Here is a 14,574-nt window from a genome sequence, read left to right on the forward strand (position 1 = left end):
ACAATTTTAATTAGGCAATACAACTTTTGAACGTATCACACAAGTAAGCATAACGTTACAGAAGGTATCATTAAACTTGTATTTTAATGAGCAGTACTAGGAAAAATCCTTCACTTTAGAATGTTTCAGGTTTTTATCATGTAATTTTGGGCAAACTTGCTATTTTGGTGCATTGAAAATATTGTCATTTCAGTTTTGTTGTTGGTGGTTTTTTGGGCACAATTAAATATTTGAATATTCACTACAAACATTTGAATTCCACTGTACATAAAAGCAGCATAATAAAAGATGCTACACTATAAAATATGCATGAATAAAACACAATTGTTCATTCTATACAATACAGAGGATCAGTGTCAGACTGGGGGAGTCTGGACCCACTGGGGCTGCCTTTTCAGGGGCCCGCATGCACCAGCTCCAGGCCTCCAACTCCCCCCTATACAACAGCCGCCCACAACCCGCCTCCACCCTGTCCCACCAGCGCGTACTTGTGATTTTCTTCGGTCGGGTGGGAAAAAATGGCCCAGTCCGACCATGCAGAAGATTTCTCTATTGTAGATGACAACGTTCTTTCCAGGGTTCAGTTTTATTAAACGTGATCAAACTTAAAGGGGTCATTCATCTTTTAGTATGTAGTACAGGTATGGGATCCATTATCCGGAAACCCGTTATCCAGAAAGCTCCAAATTAAGGAATGGCTGTCTCCCATAGACTCCATTATAATGAAATAATCCAAACGTTTAAAAATGATTTCTCTGTAATAATAAATCAGTACCTGGTACTTGATTCAAACTAAGATATAATTAATCCTTGTTGGAAGCAAAACCAGCCTATTGGGTTCATTTAATGTTTATAGGATTTTCTAGTAGGCTTTAGGTATGAAGATCCAAATTATGGAAAGATCCATTATCCAGAAAACCCCAGGTCCCGAGCATTCTAGATAATGGGTCCCATACCTGTAATCAGGGCAGCCATCAGGGGGGGACAGGGGGGAGAGTTGTAGGGGGCCCCGAGGGTAAGGGGGGCCCCGGCCACGCCACACTTCTCTTTCTGAGAGCTGCTGACTTCGATAAGGCATGGACGTTTAAGGGGCCCTGGCCACCAATTTTCTTATAATGTGTGTGTGGGGGGGGGTCCTGGCCACCAATTTGTTTTTCTCATGTGGGGTCCTAGCCACCAATAATTTTTAATGGTGGGGCCCTGGCCACAAATGTTTTTTTATATTTTTTACTGTGTGGTGGGGAGGGCGGACCTGTAGGTGGGGCTTGCAGTGGGCGCAGCCCAGGGGGCCCAGGAAATTTTGTCGTATGGGGCCCTGCGATTTCTGATGGCGGTCCTGCCTGTAATAGTATTTAGAGTGATATTCTGAGACAATTTGCGGACACAATTGGCTTTCATTTTTTATTATTTGTAGTTTTTTAGTTATTTAGCTTTTTATTCTACAGCAATCTGGCTGCTAAGGTCTAAATTACCCTAGCAACCATTCACTGATTTTAATAAGGGACTGAAATATGAATAGGAGGGGGCCTGAATAGAAAAATCAGTAATAAAAAGTAGCAATAACAATACATCTGTAGCTTTACACAGCATCAGTAACCCCCTTTTGAAAGCTGGAAAGAGTCAGCAAAAGAATGCAAATAATTCAAAAACTATAAAAAAAGAAAAAATCAAGGCCAGTTGGAAAGTTGCTTAGAATTAGTCATTCTATAACTTACTAAAAGTTAACTTAAACATGAACCATCCCTTTTAATAATGGAAGTAGAGAAAATATTTTCATAATATTGCTTTTTTACAAGAACAAATAACTGGCAAAATAAAATGCGTGAGAACAAGGGGCAAAGAATACACTGATGTCCCCTGCTTTCATGCATGGGTGGCCTCTTAGTTAATAAAGACTAAAGCATATGTGCGTCCTCACTTCTAACCAAGGCACTAGTGTCTAGTGGCTAGTGTTCCAGAATTAAGATAATCAATTGTGCAGCTGGGTGGCATGACGTCCCTTAATTTATGCCGCCCTTGACCCGGGTCTTTGGGGCCTTGCCGCAAATCCGAGCCGGGGGGGAGAATTGTTTTGGTAATGTTTAGAGCAATTCATCCTCTTGCATGCAACAGTTAGGGGGTTATTTATCAAATGAACCCAAATTAACTCACACCTGGAATAGTTTCTAATTTAAGAAAAATTCAAATGGAAAAACTCGAATGAACGGGTTTGGGGTAAACAATCTAGAAGTATCTAGGGGTTTTTGTAGATAACAAGTTGTCTAATTCTGGGCAGTGTCATTCTGTGGCTACTAAAGCAAATAAAGTTCTGTCTTGCATAAAAAAGGGATGAAAACATAATTATGCCTCTTTATAGGTCCCTGGTAAGGCCTCATCTGGATTATGCAGTGCAGTTTTGGACTCCAGTCCTTAAGAGGGATATAAATGAGCTGGAGAGAGTGCAGAGACGTGCAACTAAATTGGTTGGAGGGATGGAAGACTTAAATTATGAGGGTAGACTGTCAAGGTTGGGGTTGTTTTCTCTGGAAGTACATTAGAGGACATTATAGACAAATAGCAGGGGACCTTTTTACCCATAAAGTGGATCAGCGTACCAGAGGCCACCCCTTTAGACTAGAAGAAAAGAACTTTCATTTGAAGCAACGTAGGGGGTTCTTCACAGTCAGGACAGTGAGGTTGTGGAATGCACTGCCGGGTGATGTTGTGATGGCTGATTCAGTTAATGCCTTTAAGAATGGCTTGGATGATTTTTTGGACAGACATAATATCAAAGGCTACTGTGATACTAAACTCTATAGTAAGTATAGGTATGCGTATATAGAATTTAATTAAAAGTAGGGAGGGGTGTGTGTATGGATGCTGGGTTTTCATTTGGAGGGGTTGAACTTGATGGACTTTGTCTTTTTTCAACCCAATTTAACTATGTAACTATGTAACTCGAATTGACTGAGTTTTTGCCAAAAAAAACTTGAATTGCTTGAGCAAAACCCAACAAAAAAACTTGGACATCATGAAGGCTAGTAACATCTTCAAATGGTTCAAGGGACCTCCTCCATTGACTTCTACATGACCTCAACAGGTTTTAGATGGAGTATTTTCAGATTCAAGCTTTTTTTTTAACCTGAAAATTGTTTTTTGACGAAAATATAACCTCGAAAACTCAAATTTTAGTGGAAAACACAACTCTACCCTTAGTAAATCAGCCCCTAAATGTCAACAAAAGCATTTGAGTGACTTTTTATTTGAATTAGTGGGGTTGTATCAATTTTGTTTCACCCGCTTCACCTTTACTTCTTGAAGCTGTGCAAAGTTGGTACAAGCCATTTCTCAGAGGTGCCAACACTCTGTTGCGTTTGGATCCTAAATCAGCTTACACCTTTCGCTCAAATTACAGGGACACTTATAGGATAATAGTGGGGGTTCACGGAACTCTGGAACATCCATGTAGTAATAATGTCGACCCGACCCAACCCAAACTTTTGCCTCCTACGCTCCATATATAGAGCCAAGCGCAAGAGTTTAAAAAAGGAAGCCGGAAGAAGGATGGCAGCAATGTAAGGTCAGGGAGAGCAGGAAGAAGAGTTCAACCAGAAACCGCCCTTGACCCACAAAGGGTGTGCTGAGGTCAGCCTGAACCTGCCCGACCCTTGGGTCCCACAGGTATAGTGCCGGCCTGCACATCACTACCAGGTAGGCCCTCCATAAAAGTGGTCAATGTCTATAGATAATGTGGCAAATTGTATGTGCACAGGGATGGTACGTATGCACAAAAGGTATACAAGTTTTTTTAGTGATCACTGTACCTTCTCCCGAATAATAGATACCTGGTCCAGGTCCCTCACATGTGTAACCTCCCAATCTAGCATCTCAGTGGGATACCCTCTTCGTACAAATTTGGATGGCATTGCCTCCAAACTGGTAGTAAGTTTCTCATCCTCTGTTACTATCCGCTTTACCCATAGTAATTGCCACCTGGGAAGAGAGGAAACATTAGCCCTAGGATGTGTCATTGAAATATTGGGTTGTTTATGTGAGAGGTACTTGTTGTATAGCCTGAACCCTGTATCCTGTATTGACTAAGTCAAATCGACTGGACTTGCTGTATTTTCTTTTTCCTTGAAGTCGTTTCGCTATTGACTTTCTGGGAAAAGTCTTCAAGGAAAAAGAAAATACAGGTGAAGGTTCATTTGAGCGATCACCTTGTCATGTATTTACATGTAACTTTTATTTACACTTATTAATTACAGTAAATGAAAGTATATATATTTATATAAGAGCTTTAGGTGTCTGTTTCTGTTAGAACGGGAAGTTTTTATCTTGTAATTTTCTCAGACTAGTTGTATATATTTCTATTTGTTACTCCAGCCAGCACTGGAGAATGAAATGCATATATTACTTTTTTAAAATGTGTTTTTTTTTTGCCAGCTCTGTAAATTGAAAAATGCAAACATTGTTAAATCTCTTATAAAAGCAATAATTGCATTTCTGACAAATGCGGTACCTGAGTTAAAGAGTACGAGGCATCAATTTTCTTGCTATGGTTCTTGATTCAAATGAGTCATGCCATGCATCCTTAAACATAAAATCAGATAGGTAATTAGATTTACCTGCTGTCAAATGCAGAACCTGCTCATAATAACACAGCTTTCTTCCCTGCCCCCGAATGACCAACATAAATTCAATCTTCTACAAGACATAGCATCTGAAAACCCTTTCCAAAGTGGTTTATGAGACATGTCTAACAAATTAATTTGGAGAATTTATAAGAATATTGGTTGAGGTCATTTCAAACCATTCACTGTGTAATTTTAAATAAATTTTATGATCAATCAAGTTGATAGGATTGGTGACTGCAGAAAAGCTTACATTTCAGACTGCATAAAGAATTGAGAACTTAGTGGACCTCACTTGGTTAACTGCTCCATACAGCATTCATTTTGTTCATGCTGTCTCAAGGCAGTGATGTCAATAACATCTGTCTATCACTCTGCACCAGGGGTGAATTCCAGCCTGAAAATGAGTGTATTGGGCCATTTATCCCATCAGTGTAGTGATGGGGAGATGGCATAGTTTAAAAAGAGTAAGGATTCTGCCACACACCTTTACTTCACTTCCACTGCACTGGTGGTGCTGGTCATCCGTAGGCCTGGCTGGGTCCCCTAGCAAAAGTGATTGTTTGGAAAAAGATCCGCACACACTCAATTGAATGCAGTCTGGGAATATACCCCTTTTATTATGCCACCAGTAAGTCAACGTTTCGGGGGGGGGAACCCTCGGGGGGAATGCATCAGGATACAATTCAAAGTGCACAGACCCATTTAAACTCCAACATATCCCACCTCCATTTCCCAGCATGCAATCTAGGAAACATTACATCATCAGTCCAATTAGTCCAATTATGAAATAACAGTACCCTAGTGTCTCAAGGTATTCCATAGTGAAATCAACTTTTTGTTATACCACAATACCGCAAAATGTGAAAAATTGGATATAAACATTGTATTAAATACCATTTTGTAAGAAAACCAATTACATAAAATCCACACCATTTTTAATATACATTGATGTAATCACTCACTGCAATGGGATTGCTAGTACCCCTTAGCATTCTATGTGATCACTCGGTTGTTCTTATCTGTGAAAAAAGGGCAGAAACAGAAAAAAAGGTAGAAGGGTTAAAATCTGACTTTCACAGGAAACACGTAAACCTAAAATACTCATTGAGGCCCATGGGAGATTTGTTTTTAACTGCCAAACCCAGAAGGCCTCCCGTCTTAATAAAGACCTTTTATCTACGCCTTTCTCTCTGTGTATTACTTCCAGAATTTGCCATCTGGGTCGTGCAATGTTGTGTTTAGCTTCATAAAAATGTTTTGCTAATAATGTCTCTTTTTTTAAATTTCTTTTTCTCCTTTTTTCCGCCAAATGTGACATCCTCCCCTTTAGCTTCGGGTTAAAATTTCTTATTGTATTCTTATGTTCATTCATTCGGGTTTTGAATGCTGTGGAGGTCTGGCTGACATAACAGAGACCACACTGGCATTTAAGTAGATATACCACTCCTTTATTGCAAGTCGCAAATTGTTTTAGTTTAATGTCATAAGCTAGGGTGGGATGTTGGCATACTTTCCCTTTAATGACCCCATTGCAATGCCCACAGTGGTAACAGGGATAGGAACCCTTTTTACTAGATATTGGTTTCTCTGCTGTTTTTTTAAATCTGTTCTGATGATCCCATTTGCTATACTTTTTCCTTTTCTAAAGCTAAAGAGGGGTTTGTTGTCAAATAGCCTACCAAATTTGTATCCCTTTGTAGGATACGCCAATGTTGGAGTATCATTTTTTTAATAAAGGTAGAGTGCGGTCCATAGGTGATCACACAGACAAAATTATGCTGTCCACTTTTCAAATCTCTCTTTCTGGTTTCCAAAAGCTCTTTTCTTTCCATGCCCAACACTTCACCTTTTATAACCTGTAATTCACCTTTACTATACCCCTTCTCCTGAAATTGTTGTACCAACTCCTCAGCTTGATGTCTGTACAATTCATCCGATGAGGCGATCCTCCTGGCCCGTACAAACTAACTTTCAGGGAGTCCTCTAGTGACCAGTACTGGATGGAATCTATCCTTGAGTAGCAAATTATCCCTATCTGTTGGTTTCTTAAACAAGTCAGTGGTAAACTGCCCATCCGAGAAAGTTACTTGTACATCTAAATAGTTGACAGTAAGGGGACCTATTGTCATAGTGAATTTGATAGTGTCATGTATGCCATTTAAATATGTAAAAAAACTCCGACAATGTTTCACTACTGCCCGTCCATATTAGGAACGTGTCATCCACGTAGTGTTGCCACATGGCTATATGTTGTTTATACAACGGATGTTCCAGTATGTCTGTGTGCTCAAAACAATGCATGTACAAACTGGCGTATGTTGGTGCCATATTCACCCCCATACTTATACCCTGTATTTGCAAATAATAATCTCAAGCAAAACAGAAATAATTACGTTTGAGGATGAAATCCAAACTTCACGTATAGGTAAATTTTCCTTAGATAAATATTCTCTGCAACACTCAATACCCATCTCATGTTTGATGGAGGTGTACAGGTCTTTCACATCAATTGTATATAATATTGGAGATTGGGCCACCATATTTACATTCTTCAAGATATTGAGAAAATGGGAAGGGCCCTTGATACAAGTGTCTAATTTCGGGATAGTTTCTTGCAGCATATATTGCCAAGGGTTGTAAAAGTGAATTCACCCCTGAGACAATAGGTCTCCCTGGAGGATTAATATTGTTTTGTGGGCTTTAGGTAGTAAGTAAAAAACTGGAACCCTGGGATTTTCTTTAACCAAGAGGCTTTCTATCTCAGGTGTGATACTTCCTGCAAGACATGCCTCATTCATACACACTTTAATATCAGTTTTTATTCTTATTAGTGGGATCACCCCCCAGTTTATGACAATGGTTTGTATTAGACAATTGGCGATTTGCCTCAGTTAGATAATCTTCCGTTAGATTATATTAATAAATAATATCTAATATTAGATTAGAGGGCGTTACTCTACGTATCTATGTTGTCACCCGAAATCTAGAACCAATGCCAAGAACCCTGGTCTCGGCTCATGCTTCTGCCTGTAGCAGCCGCCTTTGGAATCAGGAGGAGCCCTCAGCTACTCAGATGCCATCAGGTCTTATAACGAGAGGTGCAAGGCGAGGGGTTCTGGACAAGCAGAGGGGCACAACTATAAAGCAAAGTCTTTGGGCAGAAGGTCGTGGTACAAGGCGTTTAGACAGAATCGTAGTCAGATCAGGCCAGGTCGAGGCAGGCAGAGAATAAACATAGTCAGGCAGGCAAGGGTCAAAACCAGGAAGTCAATCAGTAGAATTAAGCAGAAGAGGTAGTTGAATATCAGGCAAGGGTCAGGATCCAGGAGTTCAGAATCGTCAAAAGCCAGACAGAGGTCAAAGCAGGTATCAGGATCAGAATCAGATTAGCACAAAGCTCAAAGCACAACAGGAGTAAACCTATAACGGGCAAGGTCTGAAAGCCCAAATGGGTCTTTTACAGTGTTCAATTTTCGCGCCATTGTGTGCTTTTGCGCACCTGCATCATTACGCCAGCGCGTCCTCGTCCATATAAACAACGCGCGCACCCTAAGAATCCAAAATGGCGGCTGAAGAGGAGCGGCGTGGTGGGCGTCCCTGCCGCACCACTGGACCACCAGGGTGAGTGCTTTTTATTACATATGTATATAGAAATTACTCTTTTGGATTATATGCTGTGATTGTCCATTATCAGGCATTTTCCTATGTTAGTTATGCACCAACAGAGATGACACACTCTGCGTGCTTTTTTAATGTGGATAAATAAAAGTAATTGTTTTTAAACAATAAATCAATGTTGCGGAACTCCATTCTGAACTCTTCTATTCAATCATTTCTTATCAATTGGACTTTCCCCCCCCTCTCACTTAAATTATGTACTAATCACCTCCATACTAAAAAAAAACATTCCATGATCCCTCTAGTACTGATAACCATCTGATCACTTTATACACGTCCTCCTCCTTCAGTCTCTCTATTGCTTAGGATAGGAGGTAAGAACAGGGCCCCAATTGTGGGCTGCACCTCCTGCACCTCAGAATGACCTGCAAGGTAGGGGCAGTCAATGCTGCAGTATCAAACGGAGCTCCAGTGGGCAAAGAGCAAAAAAGTGTTCAATTGCAGACTTTTTTTGCACTTTGCACACAGCTATGTGGCCATTAATGTTGTTATCCCACAGTGAGATCAAACCATATACAGGGATGAGGGTCTGTTCATATAGCTTCAGTTTTGGGGGGTAACCTTGGGTGCCTAAAAATAAAAAATAAAATGTTAACCCAAGTCCACCTTGAGGGTACTAAATATGGGCTAAAAACAGCAGCGGAGCTCTGGGGGAGTAGGGGTACCACTCTCTTTTCCTATTAAACTGTACTGAATACACCTTTCAGCAAGGGTGCTTTAGGCAATACCAGACCAAAATAAGTCCCTGATTATATTCTTATTAACTAGATTACACCCTAAAGATGTGTTATTATGCATAACTAAGCTTACCAGCAGCACTGAATTAAATACAGACATCTATGGGGCCAAGGCAGAAACAGTCTATAACAAGTTAATATCTGCAAACAGAGCTATTAACACCTCTGCAAAACTCAGTGAAAGCCCTACAGCAGCAATATTATTATAAAGGGTTACTGTGCCTTTTATATTCATGAAATTACTGGATTGATGGCTTGGAAGTCTTACATATTTACTGAGACAAGCAATATATTATTGAAGATCAAGAATATGCTCTGAGGGAGTTAGCTCAAATTATATTACAGCAATTATGAAATAAATGACTCTGAGAGCTAACAGGGGAAAAGTATGTTTCATCTTTATTGATACAAATGCCAGACAGACATTAACACAGAACAGTTGGCAAACTAGTAAAGAATGGCAGACAATTTTTGGCATAATTGTTCTCCTTTGAATTTAAAATATCTGTAAAAACAGAATCAATGCTTTGTCAAGAGAAAGCAGCGGAGTATAGCCAGCTCCCTTTGTTTATTTTAATTGCCCACATACACATCTTGAAGACAGTACAATATGTCAGTTGTTGAATTCCCACTGTTGTCCCTTACAACATAATCTTGTTATACAAAGTACATTTTTCTTTGAAAACTGGAGTAGAAACATTGATAATTGTATTCTGCTCGTGTAGTCGCTATTCACCTTGGAGAGTTCAAATTCAGAGCTTGATAGGTGTACATTATAATGTTGGCAGCAATTAGTTACAATGTTTTTGTAAAGTGATAAAATATTAAGAAAAATAATACTTGAGTTTTATATATATATATATATATATATATTTTTTTTTTTTTTTTTTTAATTCATTTATTTATAGCAATGCTGTCCAACTGGCGGCCCGCAACCCCCATTGTTTGGCCCCCCACATAAAAGTCTGCCTGCTGTATCTGTTCACCATGTTTAATCTTTAAAAGTTATCAGTACTGAGATTAATTGGCACCTGCATTGTTTACACCTCAAATTCAGGCTATAAAATCCTTCATTGTTCACATATGTAATCCCCCCCCCACCGCGCATTGTTCAGAGATGGAACACTTGTAATGTTCTCATCCTAAAGTCCTGTACTGATAATACAGTAGTAGATATACAGATCCGCACACACTCTATTATCTGCAGCAGGGGACTAGGCCCCTCTTTTTATAATTATATCACCAATATGATCGGGGGTTAACCTCCCTTCATAAGGATGAAGTGCATCGATTCTGAAGTCTCCCCAAGCTGCAGGTTTGGGATGCTGCACCCAGACCATGGATTTGGATAGGTGAGTGACCCGCCATTATTGAATGCATCTGAATGTTCATTTTTAAGCGATAGGTTTGGGGCAACTACAGTGTGAGCGTTGTGAGTTGTAAAACTTGCATATTTATAAGCGAGCAGGGTTAGTGCGCACCCAACTCAGTGTGGTTTGGAACACAGGAGGTGTGGTCTGATGCCAAGGTGAACAGACACATCTCAGAGAGCTCCATTCCTGGGCCTGAATATTAGCTTTGTTTTCTGCACTATTCTACTAATAATGATGAAACAATTTTGGAGCCTAAAAGGGGCCTCTGAAAAGAAAGACAAGGTGCTTGAGCAAGCTAAATCCAATATGAGTGACACTAGCACTGGGGAGGATTCTCTGGACTAGACTTCTGCTGCCCCTCTTATCACTCACAACAGGTAGATTCTAATTTAATAGCGCTGATAGAGGCCTTACTACAAAAGGTGACTTATGCTGATTCAATTCGTGCCTGTTTCCTGACTGTAAAAAATGACACATTTCTTAATGCAAATCATTGTCAGTTCTTTAAAGTTGGATTGACTGCTTTGAGCAGTTGAATCCAATTCTTTTCTATGGTATAGGTGTTGGAGCTCAGCGCTGCTCTAACACCAAGCAATATAGAAAGTACCCAAAAAGAAATGTAAGGCAATGCTGTTCCATGGACACTTTTTAAATAAGTAATAATAATTTTCTGTCTTACCACAAATGTGTTAATATAAACTGCTCACAAGTAGTAAAAAGAGAGTTAATAAATAAGCCCATATACTTTAGTGACAAAGAGTGGCGTAACTTTAGAGGTAGCAGGGGGGCCTGGACCGTGAAGTCTGCTTTATAGAAATCCTCATCTACCTAAAAATTCATTGAGCCCCCTAAAAGTCTTCTTTTGATATTCACATGCAATGCACGGTGTACAAGCAGCTTGGTGGGGGTTGGCTACAGCGTGTACACCAGGCCCCCCAAAATTATTTTTGTGGGGGACTCAACAGAAACAAAGTATGTTAGGGGTAATTACCACTTTACCGTAGTAACCTTACAAGGTTCCTTGGGGTCTTTACCAATTTCTCCTCCAGGAAGGTTAAAGATGTCCAACACTCAGTGGTCCAACAAAGAAGAACTTTTTATTTACAGATTTCCTTCCATAGATGCATATCAGTTCACTTTCACACTCCAGAGTATTCAAAAAAAAAGTCACGTCACAACGTCCTACTCCAGGTAGGAAATTCTTGCCCCTCCTTCAGGATGCCTATGCCTCTCTGACACTACTGTCCTAACTAGCTTAGCCTTGGCTCTTAAGCCTCTACCTCCTTGTTGGGGTCTTAGCTACCTGTGCTAGCTATCTCCTAAACTAGCTGAAGTACCTAGTACTTCATTCACAGAGCCCTGTTACTATCTACTCCAGAATGGAAAGAACCCCGCCCTAGGTGTGTCGTCTCCTTAAATACCCTTTTAGCCACTCTAGTGGCTGGGGAAGGAATTGCACTAAACACCAAAAATTACCCCCTACTACCACCTTGTGCTTGTGGTGACACACACATTACACCTTCAATATAAAAATTTCCAATCATTTCAAAATTTACAATTTTGTTTCATTTTATACGATTCACACTCACATTTGCACACAACACTCAGTCACCCTCTTACAAGTATGCCACTGGTGACAAATGAAAATGTTATTGGTCCTAAAAAACTTTAAGGCTACTTGAGTGTAGAGCTAAGGAATAGGATCCCTCTTTTTCTTAAATGTTATAAACTGTACTAAGTTATCATTCACTAGAGTTCATATATTTGCTCCAGAATTATCTGAGTTTCAGGTTTTAGGCACTAGAGTTCATATAATTGCTCCAGAATTATCTGAGTTTTGATTTTCGGCATATGTTTTTCTCAGGTGTAGTTTTCCATAAATTTAGTTTACCTGTTTTTTGATTCATTGTATAGTAAAAGCAAAAGAAAATACAAATTGAACTTTATTAGCAGCTTCAAAAGACTCTAGCTTTGTTATGTCCACAAGCATAATTGTAACTTGCTAGTGCATATTTAAGTGGTACTGAAATTACTGACATGGAGAGCACAACATGATGCCTTTGGCAGAGTAATTGCCTCACTGCAGGGAGTTGATGTTCAGATTTATTGGCATCTTGACAATAAATCAACCCTTACTTACTTAAAGCATGCATTGCACAATAGGCAAAGAATATGCTAATCAGTCACGATGCAGTACCATGCAGCTTTGGCATTTTATTAATGAAGCACATTTACATATCTGCATACATACTACATTTGAATCAAGGGGGGTTATTAGAATTTAAGATTGGGATTTTGTCATGATTTGGAAAAAATGTGGAAATATAGAAATTGAAAAAAAAAAAACAGCTGGCTACCTGGTTAAAATTATTTTTTAACTTAGAGTACATTTAGCGCCTTACAATAAATTTTTTCCATTATGGGGAAAGAGTAAATTTTTTAAATTTAATAACTATCTCACTCTACCTTTGAAAGTGAAAAAACTATGGGGCAAATTTAGTAACCAGCAACGGCTTCGCTCACAGCGCAACACTTCGCGAGGCGTAGATTCGACAGGACAACTGTCACGTTCGGTATCCCACAACCCAGAGTTAACCCCTATGTCCCGGGCTCGGCTCACGCTTCAGCCTCAAACCGCCGCCTTTCACTTCGGGATGAGCCCTCCGCTACTCGGATGCCGCCAGGTCTTAAAGTGAGGGGACTAAGAGGACTACAACTCAAAGTCCAGAAACAGGCCAAGTCAAAAACCAATCGGAACAAGGTACAGAATCGGTAAGAAGCAGAGTAGTCGAGGTCACAGGCCGGGTCAGTAACAATCTTGGTCGAAGTACAAAATCGGGATCCAGAAAGCATAGTCAGAGGATAAGCCAAAGGGTCAGGGCAGGCAGAGATCAATTACAGGAGTCAGGACTAGCCGGAAGGACAGGAATAATCAAGCAGAATCGCACCCAGGAACAGAAAAACTAGAACCTACGTTGGGCAATGCACACACTGTGCATTGCCTTTTTATTTTAAATTTTGGCGCCATTGCGTCCGTCGCAATGACGCCAGCGCGTCTGCGCCGTGACGTCAGCGCGCCTGCGCGAACGCGCCTGTGCCTTAAGACCGGCGCATGCGCGCCGCGCGTTCCCTAAGGAGCCGGCGCCTGAGGCCTAGAAGCGGCGGCTGCCGCTCGGCGCGGCGGGCCTCCCCGCCGTGGGGGCAGTAAGTTTGTTACATTACCCCCCCCCTCCAGAGGGGGCCACTGGACCCCTAGGTTTGTTGGGAAACCTAGAGTGGAACTGCCTCACCAAGCGATCAGCCCTAACATCCGAGGCAGGAACCCAAGACCTTTCCTCGGGACCATAACCCTTCCAGTGAACCAGATATTGTAGTTTACCTCTAGAGATACGAGAATCAACCAACTTGTGAACTAAATATTCAGATTGCCCCTCAACAGAAACAGGAGGAGGAGGAGAAGTCTGACGTACCACTCTAGCAGGTTTTAAAAGGGAGACATGAAAGGAATTAAAAATCTTGAGTTCGGGAGGAAGATTTAACCTGAAAGTACAAGGGTTAATAATCTTAGATACAGAAAATGGACCAATAAATTTGGGACCCAGTTTGGCCGAAGGGACTTTCAAAGAAATATTCTTAGAGGACAGCCAAACTTGATCACCAACCTGATATTCGGGAGACTCTCTTCGCTGTTTATCAGAAGCCCTCTTCTGAGCAGCTACTGCAGAAGATAAAGACTTCTGAACCTCCTGCCAAACCTTAGAAAAGTCCTCAGTAATAGAATTGACGGCAGGAAGGTCACAAGAATCAGAAAACGAAAAAACCCTGGGATGAAGACCAAAAACAGTGAAAAAAGGAGACCTGCCAGTGGAGGAGTGAATGGCATTATTATAGGCAAATTCGGCCCACGGAAGAAAATTAACCCAAAGTGACTGATTGCAGGAGACGTAACATCTCAGATACTGTTCCAGGGTCTGATTTGTCCTCTCAGTCTGACCGTTAGTCTGTGGATGGTATGCGGAAGAGAAAGACAAATCAGTACCCATTAAAGAACAAAAGGCCCGCCAGAATTTGGACACAAATTGAACCCCCCTATCAGACACAATATTAAGAGGAGCCCCGTGAAACTTGAAAATATGGACAATGAAAAGTTCAGCAAGGGTCTTGGCAGAT

Source organism: Xenopus laevis, chromosome 5L (assembly GCF_017654675.1).
Source record: "Xenopus laevis strain J_2021 chromosome 5L, Xenopus_laevis_v10.1, whole genome shotgun sequence".
In the NCBI taxonomy this organism is placed as follows: Eukaryota; Metazoa; Chordata; class Amphibia; order Anura; family Pipidae; genus Xenopus; species Xenopus laevis.